Genomic DNA, 18,182 nt, shown 5'->3' on the forward strand with positions numbered 1-18,182 from the left:
ACCTCCTTTACGTTTCACATTAAGACGACTTTTTTATATTTCTTATCTCTTATCCTATCGTTTTCATACTTAGCCATATTGCTCATTTTGGTCATCAATATAAGTAAATGGATGCTCCGCCATTACGATGGTGCAAAAATATCGTGTAAGACGTGTTTGAAATCTGCCCGGCGAGATAGTCGTTGACGTTTATCCACCGTTTATTTAGCCTATTCACACTTTTTGCCATGTCAGATTTCAATTGTGTAAACGCCTATAACATTTTATTTTTTCACTCTATATATTATAAAATTTGCTTTATAGGTTCTCGTTATCTCTAATATATAAAAATTTATAGTTTTAACTCTCATATGTATATATAAATTTCAAATTTGGCGTCTAGCTTCGTGTAATGGCATATACCCGCTATATATCGATTTACGACCAAATGTGTCAGATCTGACATTCACTGCTACAACTACATCTCTTCACTGAGCGTTATCTGCGAGATAAGTATTCAATAAGAAGTAATGTTGTATCTAATTGTTAATATGATTTAAAATAAGTTTTCCACCAACAAACAAAGCTAGGACCCATTTTTATAGTGTAGTTCTAGCAGTGACGTTTATTTTTGGAAGCGATTGACCTGAAGTCACATATCCAAGGTCTGGCCGGAGCCAATTTATCTGATTTCATTGTTGAAACGGTTTTAATTTTAATGGTTAAAATTTAATTGTTCCTCGTTAAAATTGGCAAAACCTACTATTTGTCACCACTATTTGAATATGATTTCAAATTACAATCTATAAATTCATAAATGTACCATAGGTGTCGCTCAGGGGCAACCCGTAATGGCATCATGGTAAATATAAATTTTATTTAATTAAAAAAAATATTTAAAAATATATTCACACACACATGATTCTTTAAGATCATACCAAAACACCCCATAAATTCCGACACTTTGTATTTCATAAGCTCAATAACCGGAAGTCGACGAGCTTTCGTTGCACGTATTAAAAACTCATCTATAGGTAAATATGCAATAATGTGCTGTTGATCTTCGGGAAATTTTCCCACCTTATCAGAAAAGCGCTTTTATCTCGACAGCAAATTTTTCCCGAAGCTTCCGTGTGCCATATTTTACAACAGACGCAGTTCAATTTTCTCTTTAGAAACGATAGATTAAGGAGTCCTTTGGCACGTGTGATTTTTTCCAAAAAATACTTAATAATTAATACGAATATAACAAAAGAAAAAACTTCTATATATACTGTTTGCTACCGATGTTTCCTCTGACCATTTCATCGCCATAAGCGCATCAGAGCGCGCTCCTTCGTATTTAAGGCTATGGCTCGAAATTAATTTTGATTTCTTCACAGCGACATCCAAAAATGTCCTGTGATACTTATGAAATTGAAAAAAGTCAATATTTTTTGTTACTTTGTGATTTATTCAAAATGAAGTGTCAAGGGTTGGTACTAAATAAATATTTTTAAATATAATAAAATAATGGAATCGGTTTCTACAAACGCGTGGCGATTAAGTGGCTAGAAAAATATCTGAGCATTTAGCGCCATCTATTGAAAATCGATTTAATTGATTTATTAATTTTTCTATTGGTGTTTAATATTGTTTATAGTTAGGTAGGTACATAGGTTGTTTTTAGCATTCTTTTTTCATATTAAACAATTAAATATAAATATTAAATTAAATATGTATATTTAAAAGGTATTTCAAATACGCGTGCGGATCGAACACAGGACAGACTCATTTCTTTTTATTTATTTTAATTAATAGCTTAATATGCCATAGCCCATGCAATGATATTTCATCGGGTACAACACTAGTAATTTATAAAATTACCATTCACAGTTCAATGAGTGTTTTAAGGAATAATAAAAAAATAAATATACATATATAAAAAAACCTAATGTACTAAAATATAAAAAATAATTATAAAATAAAATAAAAAGGCAATTTAAACAAAATTTCAATAATAAATGTACGACAATATAAACTATACATAAATATATAAAATGTGTGGGATTTCATGATCAGGATTTCAATCAAAAAGATTTCAATGATTGGGAAATGAAATGGAAATTATGATCCCGGCTTAAACTAATGTAATTAAATATATTACTAAGAGGTTTGGGCCACCTTAGTACGTATGTAATGATATAAAGGTGGGATAAGAAGAGGTTAGTAATAAAAATGTACAAAAACAAGGTATAAAAATGTCTTCTCGGTCAGTGCAAATGTACATATTATCATAAAAACAGTTTAAAACAAAGCCAAATACACCAGTCTAAATAAGTTTCAGTTTTACGTAAAGTTTTACTTCAAAAACGCTCCCATGATGACAAGTGTTGAAATTTCACTCAACTGTTCATCGATCGAGCAGTACTTTTGGCGTAAATTTCAATATGACCTTGTAACAAACAGACCAATCGGAATCAACTTCGCAGTACCCAAACTCCGATTTCGAAGTTTCGCATTTAATATTCTCGACCAGTGGAATCGCACAAAAATAAAGGGATATTATTATTAGACCGACGGGCAGAAGGGATGGGGAAGGGCAGTAAAAAGGGGACTAAAATTTAATATTATCCTTGCATTCGAAGTTCGAAACAAACTGGATGGCGAACAAAATTAGGTAAAACGAGCGCGATTCACGGCGCTAGTGAAAGGTTTCATTCATCGAAATCCCTTTCGAGCTAGTGTCGTTTCCGTTTCCTTCCTCTCTCCCCCATCCTCCACTTCTTCCTAATAAAGCGAGTTTATGGCGGCTGTTTCTGGTGACCGAAGGGTCGGGTTTTTGGCCAGGGTTGGTCAAAGGGCTAACTGTTTTATATTTACGTGTGTCCGGTCATTACGCATTGTGCCCGGACGCGAAACAGGTAAAAGTGTGTGCTGCAAAAACCGTAAACATTCCGAGTTAGGACTCGTCGGTAAAAATGATTAAATTGTACGCTATAAACTATGGTATCGTGGAGTATTTCAGTAGCATGTTATGTTGGTTTTTTATTATAATTAGTGAAATAGTTTCTTTGTTATACATATTCTGGCGAATTGTAAAGGGAGGCAAACCAAATTCTAGTTTTCTCATCTACATATGAACCTTAAGAGGGCTGTACACCCGAAACCTTAATTTTGTTGCCGTTCCATTCTTCGATATATATATTGAGTGAATGCGACAATATTGTAACGTACACGTATGCGAAAGTGCAATCGGATTAAGCCGAATAGAATCCCAGAGACTGTGTGACCGTTTATAATTGGTTTCGAGGATTATATCTAGACCCTAAGTGCATGTAGGCTAAACAATGGCTACCGAGTTGGCTGTTATTGGTCACTTCTCAGAATTGACCTGTACCGTGGGACCGATTGTCGTGGGAAGACATATCCGTACGTGATCATAACAATAGGTAAACAAATTAGACGTCGAAGATGTCCTGAGAGATCTATCCCTTATAAGGCGATATCAAGTCATTCTAGACTGAGCACTGCCAGTGCGTGTATCTCCTTAATCATCAATAAGTGAAACGACTTTGGCCTTTTACTTGGATCCTCCACCCACCCCTACGCAACAACATATATCAATATATATATATATATATATATATATATATATATATATATATATATATATATATATATATAATGCGACAGTTGCGCTTCGACCAGATAAGACGTATTTTAAATCGAGAAAAAATTAAAGCACAGATGCATTCCAATGGTGGATATCCATAGCATATTAAAAAATAATTTCTCTAGTGCCATAATTGAGGAAGGGAGAAGTGTAATACGTTTGTATGGACAAGGCGCTGGTGTCCAGCCTTCTTAAAGATGTATTTTTTTCTTTATCATATTCGTACACAATCTTTGAAACGAATTATTATTTATTTATTTAAAAGTTTTGGACCATTGTGGCATTACAGGAAGAACCTAATGCGCCACAATGACCTTGATAATAAAATAAGAGAGGGAGAAAACAAAAAATAAATAGATAGAATAAAAAGCAAAAGCAATATATTATATATTATAAATAAGATAAAAAAAATTACAAAAAAAAGAAAAGTAAAAAAATAAAATTTAAACACAATTATAAAAAAACAATAGCGGATAAACGCAAATTTAAATGAGTAATAAAATACAAAGATAATTTAATAAGTAGTAATAATGAGAAACTATAGAGCAAATTCTATAAAATATAGAGTGAAAAAAGAAATAGTTATAGGAATTCAAGCAATTAAAGCTAGATTTTTAACAATTCAAAAAAAATTTAAAAATAAATAGATTTATGTACATGTAATAACTTTTGAACAAAAGTGATTCAAAGATTCGATTATAAAATTGTCCATAAAAATATGTAGGTCACTTTTTCGTATTCAAATTGGCCAACATAAATTATAAAGTTTGCCGCGAATAAAATTCCACCCGAAATTTACTACGGGTCAATGCGTCGAGGTTAACGACACAATCGTTCATAATGAAAATAAAATAATAATAATAAAAATTGTACTAGAGAAAGCAAAAAGAAAAAATGATAAAATGATCCAGAATTACAGCCGGGGAAAAGGACAAAATAATAGTCGGTTCATTTGGCCGTTTCACTTCTTTTTTTTTTTTTGCACCCTCTGGGTTTGAAATCGAGGGTGGGAATTTAAGTTTTTTTTATGAATGGTCGTCTAACGAGGGCAGGTCGGGATAATCGTTTACAGCGTTTTTTAATTGAACCTGAAACGAAAATAAGGCGCCCTCTTTACCTTCAGGGGGTCAATGTAGACGCGCATTTAATTGCGGATTCACGTGCTGCGGCTTCGGAAGATTTATGAGACTCGGGGCAAAAAAAAAATAGATGTAATTTTAACAGCGGTATAAATTTTAGTTCGACGTCTTCTTGTAATAATTAAACATTTAAGAACTGTTAAAATTTTGTATAAATCTGTCTGGAAGATTGAGCATCGCTGGCTGAAGGGGTCTGAAACGAAATAATTTGCCTTGGCGACGCCTAGTGGCCATTTTGAAAACTTGACCTTTGTGGCGGAGGGGAAGGAGAATGTTTCCGAACCTGGAATGGAATTGGAGGGTGAGGTATGTGAATTTTTGACATTTAAAAAAACCACCTCCATGACTGAGGGCTTCAACATAAGGTAGATTAAATCTTCTTCTTGAAGCAGGAAACCCTCCGGGTGGTTATGGAGTGGAGATGAAGTTCTCATTTCTTGCACTTTTGTAATTTAGACCGGTCTCCGTGACGGGCCGGAATGAGAAATGCCGGAAAACGCAAATATCGGAAGGCAAAGATCGAAAATCGAAAGATCTTAAGTCGAAAGATAAAAAAAAGGGTGCGTGGTTAACGGTACATACTCACTTAATTTTCAGGAGCAGTATTACAACAGGAACAAGAGGAACAGACTTTTCCTCCCGTATTCTGCGCGCGCGAATTAATACGGGAGGAAAAGCCTGTTCCTCTTGTTCCTGTTGTATCCTGCTCGCGCAAATTAAGTGAGTATGTACATAAGTATGTACCGTTTATAATGCATCCTTTTTTTTTGATCTTTCGACTTAAGATCTTTCGATTTTAAATCTTTGCCTTCCGATATTTGCGTTTTCCGGCATTTCACATTCCGGCCCGTGAGGCAGACCCAATTTAGACATGTGCTTATGCGCATGATGCAGTATTAGATGCAGCAAAATATCCTTAAGGGGCAAAGGGCGAAAACACACTGAGTGGTACGTGGATCGTGCTTTTTTATTTACTTTAAAACATGCGAAAAAAATGCAGCACTCCTAGCCCACATACATTCATGGTACACAGTTCCAAAAATCACCCCCTGGTGTGTTTTCGGTGATATTTTATCCTTGCTTTAAAGTGATTGATAATGGTGAATCCCATATTTGATGAAATGTAGGAGTAACACCCTACACGTGCAACTACACCCGAATTCGGTTTGGGAAACACGCACTGTCACAGCGTGCAGCCTAGGACGTGACGTTCCGTACTATTCAGTGTGTTTTCCCACAAAGAGTTTCAGGTACAAATATTATCTACTGGGAAAAAATCAGTGACATATATGATATCAAATTATTTTTGAATTAAATTTTTATTTTCTACATTTTATTTTTTAATGTTCCTTTCGTATGTTCTGGTTCTATGTTTATTTCGTAAATTATTATATGAATAATTTATTTATCATTAGTTGACATAATTTATTTTACATTTAGTCATATTAATGACTAAATGTAAAATAAATAAATTAATATTAATCATTAGATTCATTACGGCATTATTGCAAACCATTTAAATCTATTTTCAAGCCAGAAAAAGGTAATCAGATTAATTTCATCACAGTTACTGCGGAAGTTTTCGATATAAAATTTACAAAAAAAATAAAATATGCTTAATTTTCAGTTGGGTTCAAAGTTATTTTCGATTTCGGTACTCTCATATGTATTAATTTTAATTTATTCAAATCAAAAAATAAACTTTTGAAATTTGTTTTCAATCAATTTGGATGGAAATGGCTTTTACTAATTAGAAAAGTTTTACATAGTGAAACTTTATAAAGGTTAATTTTATAATATTAATAACATTTCAAAGCTAATGAAATTTTGAAACGCAAAATTATCATTAAACACATATATGTAGATGTAGTTAGGTATTACAAGTTTTAGTAATATAATACTTTATTGAATTTATATAATTTTTTTGAATGAAATACTCATAATACAAGCTGATATGGTTCACTCTTTGGGAAAAAACATGACCCAAAATTTCGCCACACTTATGAATTTTTTCCGACGTGAGAAACATCGGACCGGATTCCGAATTGAAAACTGAAAGGCAAAACCCGGAAAGAAAAACCGGACACCCACAAATTTATCTTGTGAGATAAGACTATACTTTTTATATACGGTCGTATAAGAATGCTTAGGTTGGGTTTACACTAGCGTCTTTTTGATACGTTCATAGGCATGTTTTTGATACTTTTTGACGTAGAACTCCATCTTTTCCTTATTTTTTTTTTTAATATTTATGTACCATTAGATGGAGAACGAACATGGCAGATGCTTGAGGGGAAGATTGTATGTATATATGTATGTAAAGGAGCATTTTTTACGGAATGATTCAGGAAAGATTGCGTTAGTGTTCCAAGAAATCAAACCAATACCTTTTTTTGCATGTTAAGCTATAATAACTAGTTAGTTTGTGAGATTAGCAATGAAATTAAAAAAAAAAATGATATAAAACAGAAAAAATTTTTACCCCTAGGTTGGTCTCGAACCCGTAAGATCTATACCGATAACTCGAAAGCTTAACCATTGCGTATTTTGTACATATTTATTTATTTACATATTTGCTACAGTGACCAGAAATATAATCATAATACAAATACTTTATATTAGAATTAGCAAGATATCTATGTTAAATATACATATATAATAAATTTTTGACATCCTATTCAAATAGTGGTGACATACTAGGTAGGATGATTTTTGCCCATTTGATAGAGGAACCATTTCTACAATGGAATTAGATAAATTGGAAAACTCTGATAGGAATCACAAATATCTAAGTTTGACCAGCAGCATTAAAATTACTATACTCAGAATAAATTCTTTTCAATCGAGGTTGGCTCACGGGATCGAACCCGACAGTCTCTCGGGGCTTAGTTATCAACGCAACCACCAAGCCATGCTGCTGCCTATTGATTGTTTCTGAAAGCTCGTTTAATTTAATTAAGTCTGTAATGCCTCGTTTTTCGAAAAAGTTTAGTTTTAAGGATATAAAAAAATAGTATTTTCTGGATCTACCTTCTTCTACTCTTTGTCCTTTCACTTCTAGTACTCTCACCAACACCTCACACCATTAATGCTGTTTTATATATTTTAAGGTGCGAGGAGATACCTCTGTGAGAGAGAGTACATATAAATTAAATATAAAATTTTAGAGTTAAGTTATTAAGATGTATTTTTTAAGTTAGCTAATAGCTAAAATTATATATAAATAAAATAAATAAGTAAATATTGAGTTTTTTACACCTCCGTCGTGTGTAACGTAAGCCTTGTAACATACGCGTCGTGTGTAACATTGCGTTGATAACTAAACACTGACCTCTCGGTGCTTAGTTATCAACACAACCAGCAAGCCACGCTGCTGGCTATATATAATGAGTGAGTGTATATATGTATGAGTGGAATCTTAATCTTATCTCTTCCATTTGGGCCTCGCTGTGATTTTTTTTCCTTATGTACATTTTTATGTACTATTTTTCTTTTGTTTTGTAGTATTTTTCTGCTTTTACCTTTTATTTATTTTTAATCTATGAATTATTACTATAATTATTATGAATTGTATGTTTCTCTCTTATTTTCTTATGGAGGCCATTGTGGCGCATTTGGTTTTTCCTGTAATGCCACAATGGTCTAAATTAATGTTTAAATAAATAGTATACTCACTTTATATTCAATGTGAAACTAAGAACAGTAGTTGAGGGTTTTATTTATTCTTTTATTTGATTTTTTTTCACCTTATCTTCATTTTTATTTATTATTTTTCTTTTATCTATTTTCGTTTACTATTTTTTGTATCATGTTTGTCTGCTTTTACTTTTTTCTTTTTATTTTATGCATGTTATAGTATTTTATTTTTGTATTCTTCTCTTTTTACATACCTCCTTTACGTTTCACATTAAGACGACTTTCTTATATCTCTTATCTCTTATCCGATCGTTTTCATACTTTGCCATATTGCTCATTTTGGTCATCAATATAATTAAATGGATCCTCCGCAATTACGATGGTGCAAAAATATCGTGTAAGACGCGTTTGATATCTGCCCGGCGAGATAGTCGTTGACGTTTATTCACCGTTTATTTATTAGTTTTAAACATAGATGGCGGTAGTAAAATAAAATTATTGACATTTTTATTCAAAATAATAATTTTATATACAAATTATAGAAGAGGTATGTTTTTAAAAAACTTTATTTTTATTCAAATGTAGGCCACTGTGGCGCAATAGGTTCTTCCTGTAATGCCACAATGGTTCAAACCTATAAATGAATAAATAAATGAATAAGTCAAATATTTTTTGATTAAAGTAATAATCAGTTGATTGTTTCTTATATATGTATATACATTTTGAAATTTTATTCTAATAATGCACGAATGATATTTTATCACTAGCCCTATATGTATATAAAGCAGCGGTTTCCAAACTTTATGCTACTACGCCTCCCTAAAAAAATTTTTTTTTTCCGCGCCTCCCTACCTTTTATTTTTTAATAGATATAATAATATAGACACTTTTTAAATTATAAACCTTTATTTAAAAAAAATACTAAACACTACAATAGACAGAATAATAAAAAGGTTTTGCTATCACATAAATTTATACGAACGCGTATATTTATTTTTATATTACATTACTAATTAAACTACATCTAACACATCAAAATTTAATGCGAAGGATGTTGTTTATTGGCACAAATTTTATCAAACCTTGGGGGCAATATGGAGAGTGCCACTCGGAACTCCTTTTCGACTATTAACCTGGCTCGATATTTGGTTTTCATTGCAGCTAGTGCCGAAAAGCCCGTTTCGCATAAATAAGACGTTACAAAAGGTAGAAGTATATGCATTGTTTTGCAATACAAAGATTCATACTCTCCACTAAGATTCATCCAAAATTTAATTATGGTTTAATTTTGAAACTTTTGTTTTAGTGAGCTATCGCATGATAATTCTATCAATTTTTCTTTTTCGATGGTTGTCAGCTTGAATTCGTCTTCTTCATTGTAGTAAAATGGATTCTGTATCCACAAAAACTTTGAGAAATCAAGGTCTTTGAAATAATTGGAAAAATGCAGCACTAAACCATCCAAGTGGTCAATAAAAAGATTTTTTCTTGTTTTAATATTGGCTGTGGCCCAGAAATCTTTGGAAAGTGAAAGCATATCCAACTCATTCTTTTGTAAATTTGATTTCCATAACTTCAACTTTTTAATGAAAGCTTTTACTTTGTCTTTTTGAACAAGTGGATGTATTTGTGATCCCTGCATTGATTTATTTAAACCGCTCAATTTTCCAAAAAACAAATAGGCAAGTAAAACAATAAAATTATCGTTCGTTATGAAGTTTTATTTATTTGTAGATATTATGGTATGAAAATTATTTTTTTATTAAAATATTTTGGCGCCTCCCCTGGCAATAGTCTGCGCCTCCCCAGGGAGGCGCGTCTCCCAGTTTGGAAACCGCTGATATAAAGCCAACTCATGGGAAATCTTGGAATAATTATATTCGATCAAACTGAATAGAGAGTACTCGTGGAGTGATGATTAGCTCATGCTGTAGCACTTGTGTAAACCCAACCTTATAGAGGTCATGTAGAAGAAGAAGAAAAATTAGGTGTGCTGGAAAAAAGGAAAAATTTAAAACGACGCAAGTTCGGGAAGGAGTTTTCCTCAGGATGCCACACCGTACATCCTGCAGGATGACAATGCACAATGGTGGAGGACATCGTTAGCATACACACAAGTCCTTCCGAAGAGCCGGGTCTGGCATCTTTGATTAACGTCCTTTAGTAAAAAAAGGCTCCTCAAGACGGACGCTCCGTTTCGTCGAAATTGCGCGCATTCATCGCCCTCCCCCCCCCTAATCTCCCACCCTTCGCAATATATCCACTGTGGGGATACTTTTCGTCCGGTTTTTCGGTTTTATTCCGGTTCCGCGGGCTAATGGCGTGCGCGCGGGTGATTCGCGGCCGGTTTTAGTGTAATGACCCGACCGACGAACCGAAAAACTCCGGACCGAACGTTAAATTTTATACGGTGCGTAAAAACCGGACGACGGACGCACACGGGTCTTTTTCTCAAAGTCTCGGTTCTGTTTCGGGTTTTTCGGTTTACGGCCGCCGGGCGTAAAAGCGATGCGTGTCGATAAACACTCTACGATACTTACATATGAGGCTAAATTCGAAACAACTATGACACTTGTAAAGTAGGTGTGTATGCAAGACAGAGTGAGGCAGAGAAACCTGACGATCTCTTAAATTGAAAAATTTAGAGTGAAAGACGAAAAAGTTATAGGCGTTTAGCCTTCCAGCGGGCGCGCAGAGTTATTTCCTTTGAGCGGGCGCTTGTCGTAAATTTTACGTCATCAAGTTTCTCTATGTAAATGGTGTTTTATTTATGTAAATGGTGATTTATTTATGTAAATGTTGTAAGGTTATGAAAAATGATAAATGACAATACTTTAAAAAATATATATTTTACTTTCTAAACAAAAAACCAAAAAAACACTCTCAATATCCTAACATTTCAAAACAAAATATTTTATCGCCCTATTCGATTATTAGTCAGAATTATTAATCAGAATCAATATTACCTATTATGTAGTCAGAATTAATATTTTCATCCTTACAATTATTACAAACCACCTCAACTGCAGAATGCTTCTTGCATATAAAGGACTGGACTTTACGCTCAACGGAAATTCCCAAATATCGATGACTCACAAAACTTCTTAGCACAACCGATTTGCCTGCAGTTTTGGGAAACACTGACCTTCGAATAGCTCGAAGTTCGATGCTTATCACTAAGTGGTAAAAGTAGGGGATGCGATAAAGCGCATTTGTCATAAATTTTACGACAGCGCGCCCGCTGCAAGGTTAAACAATTAAAATCTGACATAGCGAGAGGGTGGCGAAAAGGGAAAAAACGATTGGAACAGTGTGGAAAAATGCGGCAATGTAGACAATAGACGTCACCGAGAAAGATTATGGAATATTTTCAAACTTGTCTGTTACGATTATTTTTCACCATTTCCATATATGTATATACATACATATGTATATTGATGACCAAACCGAGCAAAATGGAAAAGTTTGAAAACGATCGAAAGAGTGGGGAAAAGAACCCAAATTTCGTCAGACGAAAAATTCGAAAGTGAAGTAAGAGAAGGCTAGTAAAAATAAATATATTTTACCATAATTATTTTAAGCAATATAAATTTTCTATTTATATACATACATCCTTTTGTTTAATAAGCTGGTGTTGTACTCAATGAAATATCATCGCATAGGTGTTGGCATATTCAGTTATTAAATAATAAAACAAATTAAAAAAAATGTGTCGGTCCTGTGTTCGATCCGCACGAGATCGAATATTTTTCAAATACTTAGGAATTAAAACACGAATTAAAATAAAGTTATATGTTATATATTTATAAATATAATATAAGGTGATTTATAGGCACGCGCACGTATTAATAGTAAAATGTTGAGTGCGTGCATTACACGCTTGCTGATCCAACCAGTTCACCCATTCAAAATGATGAATGAATGTTTGTGTGCCTTCGTGGATGTTTGTATGTGTGTACGATCCCACGCAGCGCATCTTACACTGACGTCACCCGTTCCAAGTCAGGTGTTTAATATCATGAGCACGTTTTATTATTTGAAATTTTATTATTTATGTTTATTTTAAATTCAGACGAGCGTCAAAAAAGGGAAAGATGAATTCGCCTTACATACCCATTTACGCAAACGACAATAATTTCCTCTTAATTGAATTTATTATTTTTAATTTTAATTTATTTGTTCGTATTAAACAAAAAAATGTCATTTTGATATTTTAATAAATGGATGTATTTGAAAATTTTGAATAAAAAATAGAGGAGGGGGGGGGGCAGTCGCTATGTTTGTCTCCAGACGAAAACTACCCTAGTTACGGCTCTGGCCGCATGTGAAAATTTTGAAACGCAAGTTCATATAAAGGTTTGAAATAGTTCTGCAAAATTAATAATTTATAAATAAATAATATATTATTAATATATTTTATATGTAGCATTTTTTTTTAAATAGTACGAAATTTCTAATTACACGGGATAGGGTGAAAAAGGTAATCGTTATAAATGTACAACCATGTAACCCATAAAGTTTCGTAGGGTTGGCTAGAATGCGCGTATGTATAGTCAGCTGTCATCACGTCGATCTGACAGATGTAATTTTCAATCATTTCGTTGATTATTAAATTGCTCAGGCGTTATGTTGGAGGCATTTGATTTTTTTACTGGCCTTAAAACTGTAGGTAAAATTGAAGTGGTTCAAAATGAACTTATGTAAAATGTCGAACCCCAAGTAACAAAAAATATGCTATTTTTTAAGTTTCATTTACAGCTTCCGGCTTCCCTTATACATATATGAATATATCATTGTTATTAAATATATATTTTCATATTTAAAAATAGTTAAAACTTGTTATTTAAATTTTATATCATCGGGTTTCCATCCCAAATATTTTTCATTTACATATACACTGAAAATTATACGAAAGTACACGAACAAACTATGTATTATAAACTTTCAACGAAGACACATTTTTTTTCGGCTTGAGTGAAAGCTTTTAACGATCGATACGTCTTTTATTTTGATAGGTAAATATGTGTAGGCTGTTTTGAAATAGCAACTTTATTCAAACACGTCCTATGTGACGTCAATGTGCTACTTTGTGACGTCAAAAGATTGAAACAGACATACCATATACGACGTTATTTATTATTTAATAAATTTTTTTTTTTTTGAAAATTGAATCAAATCTATTCAAATTGAACCGTCTATGTATTATATACATAGGTATAATTTTAATTCACTCGTTTTGATATGACGCGAGATGGATTCCATTAGCGAAAAATTCAAAAAACGCACACATTACTCTAATGGATTCGGTCCACTCTATATACATATGTATGTATGTACATATATTAACGTGCTTAAAAAGTTTCCGAAAATTGTATATAGAAATGAAGAATTTTTATTACCTAAAGTCATATCACTTTTCACTATCTACATACATATGTATGTATGGATATTTTCTTCAGAAATTGAGTTTGATGATCTTCATCGAGGTGGGCTCCTTTGATGATATTTTGATTATTATTTAAATGACTGTTTTGTGACTTTTCTTCATAAATATATGTATATGGCATGACAGTCTTAATATTGTTGTGTAGGGGTGGGTTCAGGATCCAAATGAAAGGCTAAAGTCGCTTCACCGCTCAGTCCAGAATCTACCGTGTGTACCTCCTTATAAAGGACAAGTTGCCCAACATAGCTTCCCTGATCCATTAATGTGTCTATTGCTTAGGCACGTAAAGGTCTACCCTGGCGAGTCTATTTTTTGCCCACGCACGTTCCCAGATCAGTGTGAACTCCAGCGTATCCTTTGTTCGAGCACTTACTGAGTTCCATTAGCCTAATCCGGGGTCTCTATTGTTCACCTACGAATGCACTTAGACAGTGGATACTCTCTCTCTCATGTTTACATGTTACAATATCAAATTTTTCAATACTATTGTTGCGTAGGGGTGGGTGGAGGATCCAAGTAAAAGGCCAACAGTCGTTTCGAAGCATTTATTGATGATTAAGAAGATACACGCACTGGCAGTGCTCAGACCTACGTACCGCCTTATAAGGGGTAGATCTCTCAGGACGTCTAATCTTTTTACCTACTGTATAATCACGTATTCGTATATGTATTCCCACGGTATGAGAAGTGCAATCATTGTTTAGCTTATCTCCACTTAGCCTGTCGCTAATCCTTGAAACCACTTATACCAGTCGCACGGTATGCACTTAGTTAATCCGTTAACAGATATCCGTTACAGATAATCCTTGAACGGTCACACAGTCTCTGGGATTCTATTCGCTTAATCCGCGGCGTACGTAACACTATTTAAATTAAATTCAGCATAATAGAATGTAATTGTTCACTAAAATCATGGATACTTGATAATCAAAATGTGAATAATAACAATAAGCGCTTTTACAAAACTTTTTGATCAGCCTGTATGTATAATAATATAATGTACAAAAATTTTGCGAAGCGAATAATTTATAATAATATTCGTAACGGGGTTGCACGTCACATTTAGAGGTTTTAAAATACCCGTTTTATGTATACAAGTTAATCTAAAAAGCTCTACCAGCGCACAAACCAACTTTTTATGACTCGTCGGGAAAAAATAATCATAAATATCATACTATATGAAGTGCGTGTAATATAAATCGCAAACAGTACTCGTATGCGTGGCTTGAATTATTCAGAAATATAATAATGCATTGTGATTATTTTTGTTTTATTTGAAAAAATATATATATGTAGTAATATGTATAAAGAAAGATTTTTAAATTTGAGTGGTTGAAAAACGAAAAATGCGAATATTCATAGCATTTGTAATTTAACGAGGCGTTAAATTAATTGAATATATTACGCTCACGTACGTATGGAAATTGCGTTAATGAATAATTTAGCAAAAAGAAAATACGGCTTTTGTTTATTAAACAAATCGAGTTGTACGTTTGTGCGATTCCGCGAACGTGCAATTAAATTAATTCACTTGTGCGAATATTAATTGAAATTGCGGATGCTGTGTCTTGCTATCGAATCAAATGGGATGAGGAGGGAAGGGCTGTTTTATGACTTGTATATTGTATGAAAAATGTGTTTGTTTCCTTTTGGCGAAAATATCTTTAGTAACCGAGTGGTGGACTCTATTGAAAACCTTCTCTCAAACTCTAGTTCATTTTTTTTCGTGTGAGCTCGAGAACTGCTTTTGAATCTGACTCGACTCGTCGTCGTATTCACGTTGTCCAATTAAAATTCATGCTACTCTTCTGAAACCGGCCGAATTATTATTTTCTGAGAGAGTAAAATATGTTTTGAATATCATCTTTTCATCACTGTATGTATGTATAGTGGAAAGTTCGTTCATAAATGAAGAAATCGTTGGATTTCTTTTGATTACGTTTAAGGTTAACCTTTTTACTTTATTTCATTTGAATCACATACAACCTACTGGAAACGTACAAACATATAATATATACGTTTAATTTCGATTGAAGCACTTTTATAATAGTTTCGACATACATTTATTTCATAGTTGTAACAATTTTCTTGTATATTATATTTGCTCCAAGAAAACCTCTGAAAAATTAACAATAGTTTCATAATAGTTTATAAGCTGGGTTTCAAACAATTTATACAATCATAAGCTGGGGTTCATACTATTTTAGAATAACTTTCTCATAGTTATAGTGAATTTAAATGCGTCATTCTTTCATGACATGGCTATAAATAGACGTCAAAATTAGGTCCAAAACTTTCAGTTTGAAAAAAATCCTAAAATTAGTGAAGTAAATATATATATACATATACATATATGTATGTGTGTATATATATATATATATATATATATATATATATATATATATATATATATATATATATATATATATATATATATATACACACATATGTATATACCAGGAAGGTTTGACAGGAAGACCCCAATGCGCCTTCCTGGACACTTAATTACAAACAATGCAGCATTTTATTATTACATAAATCACTGTATTTCCAGACGCTGAAGAACACGAAATAGCAATTGATTAATTTATTAATTACAGAATTAATGCATTGAGACACATGGATTTAAATTTTGTACATAATTTTTACAAATTATACTCACAATAAATACAGAAGATTTGTGACAGCAGGAAAGATGATTTTTTGCCAATTTTGAGGAACCGTTTCAACAATGATCAGATAAAATTGCCAAATTCTGATAAGAAACGATCGATTTGGAGTCACCAATACCCCTAAATCTAACCAGCAGTATGGCGGATTGAACCCACTGATCACTTGGTGCTAAACATATGTACACACTACCATTAAGCCATATTGCTGGCTAAATATATGAGAGATAATAGGGTTATTCTTGTTCTATTAAAAAATATAAATATTGCTTCAATGCAAGAGATCATTTCTGATTCATATCATTTTCAAAGATAATGGACCACAGAAAGACGTAATTGTATGTCTTTTACATATATTTGCATTGTGAAAATCGTTGAAATGAATAACAGCTTTGTTTATTTGTTTATATAAAGTATCATATATTTTTGAACAGCTTTGATGCAACATTTAGAACTAACTGCAAATTACCAGTCTTACAAATTATCATTGCTAGAAACGATTAAAGTGTTATTTCCAGGCAAGAGATAATCTCTTATATATGTATGTATGTACATAAATAATGGTTGTTGAAGTCAATGTACATATTTTCATGTAACGGTTTTTCTATTATGTATCCTTTTAAATTTACGAATGTAATAACAGTGTGATTTAAATAAAACAAATCCTGAATCCTTTCCGAAGAAAGGATGATGCATTTAATTGGATTGCAAAGTTCGTTCACAACAAGCATCCATTTATAATGATATTTCAGTTGTCCCACAACTTTTGATATATACAGTTTGCAAAGTCTCACAAACGGCGGAAGGCTTACGAGGACTCAGCAGGACATCTAAACCCATCCTGACCCCCAACCCTCCCTCCAAAAGAGCACTTTGTTCTGGTCAGGGGGTAAAAACAGGGTAAAATATGCGTCGCACTCAGACGTCCGCTCATTTCTTCGCGGCCAGGTCGGGCCTACGTCTCGAAAGTTATGTCAGTTGGAAAGAAATATATAAGAAATGCCAGCGAAGGGGTGAAGTGGAAGCTGGGGGAGGATGGGAGAAGTTGAAAAGAGCGGCCGAGGGTCGCGAGCAAAGCGCCAACTACCCCCCAGCAATTTATGGCCGATGCAGACTCCTTAGATTAATGGGTCGAAAAATATTTCAGATAAATTACTACTACGTCTGGCGTCATTTTGAACGTTGAAAAATACATTGAGAAGAGTATGGGTTGAGGTGACTATCCATCAACCTGGCCGTATCCTGGATGGGGAAAAAGTTTCTACTATCATTATCCCCCTTGGAGGACATTCGTCGTACGGTATCCCGTTGAAATTATTCAAAAAACTTCCGGTTTTGACGTTTTGAGTGGAAAAATTTCAGTAATTAGTACTATAGAAGGGGCTCTGACGTAATCCAGGTGAGCTTTGGGTGGCTTTCAGATCAATCTACAGCTTCAGTGGATACTTTTTACAGGAAAAATGTACTTAGTACAATATATATAGAAAAAATCTTGTTGGTTATAAATACGATAGAACAAAGTAGTTGTATTAATTATTACATAAAAAAATAATGTATTAAATATATAATACAATAATTTAAGTTTCATTCAAAAATCAAACAAGGATAGAAAACTTTTACTTACAATATTCGTATGTTCTACATACTATATTGTTCTA

Source organism: Arctopsyche grandis, chromosome 8, assembly GCF_051622035.1.
Source record: "Arctopsyche grandis isolate Sample6627 chromosome 8, ASM5162203v2, whole genome shotgun sequence".
In the NCBI taxonomy this organism is placed as follows: domain Eukaryota; kingdom Metazoa; phylum Arthropoda; class Insecta; order Trichoptera; family Hydropsychidae; genus Arctopsyche; species Arctopsyche grandis.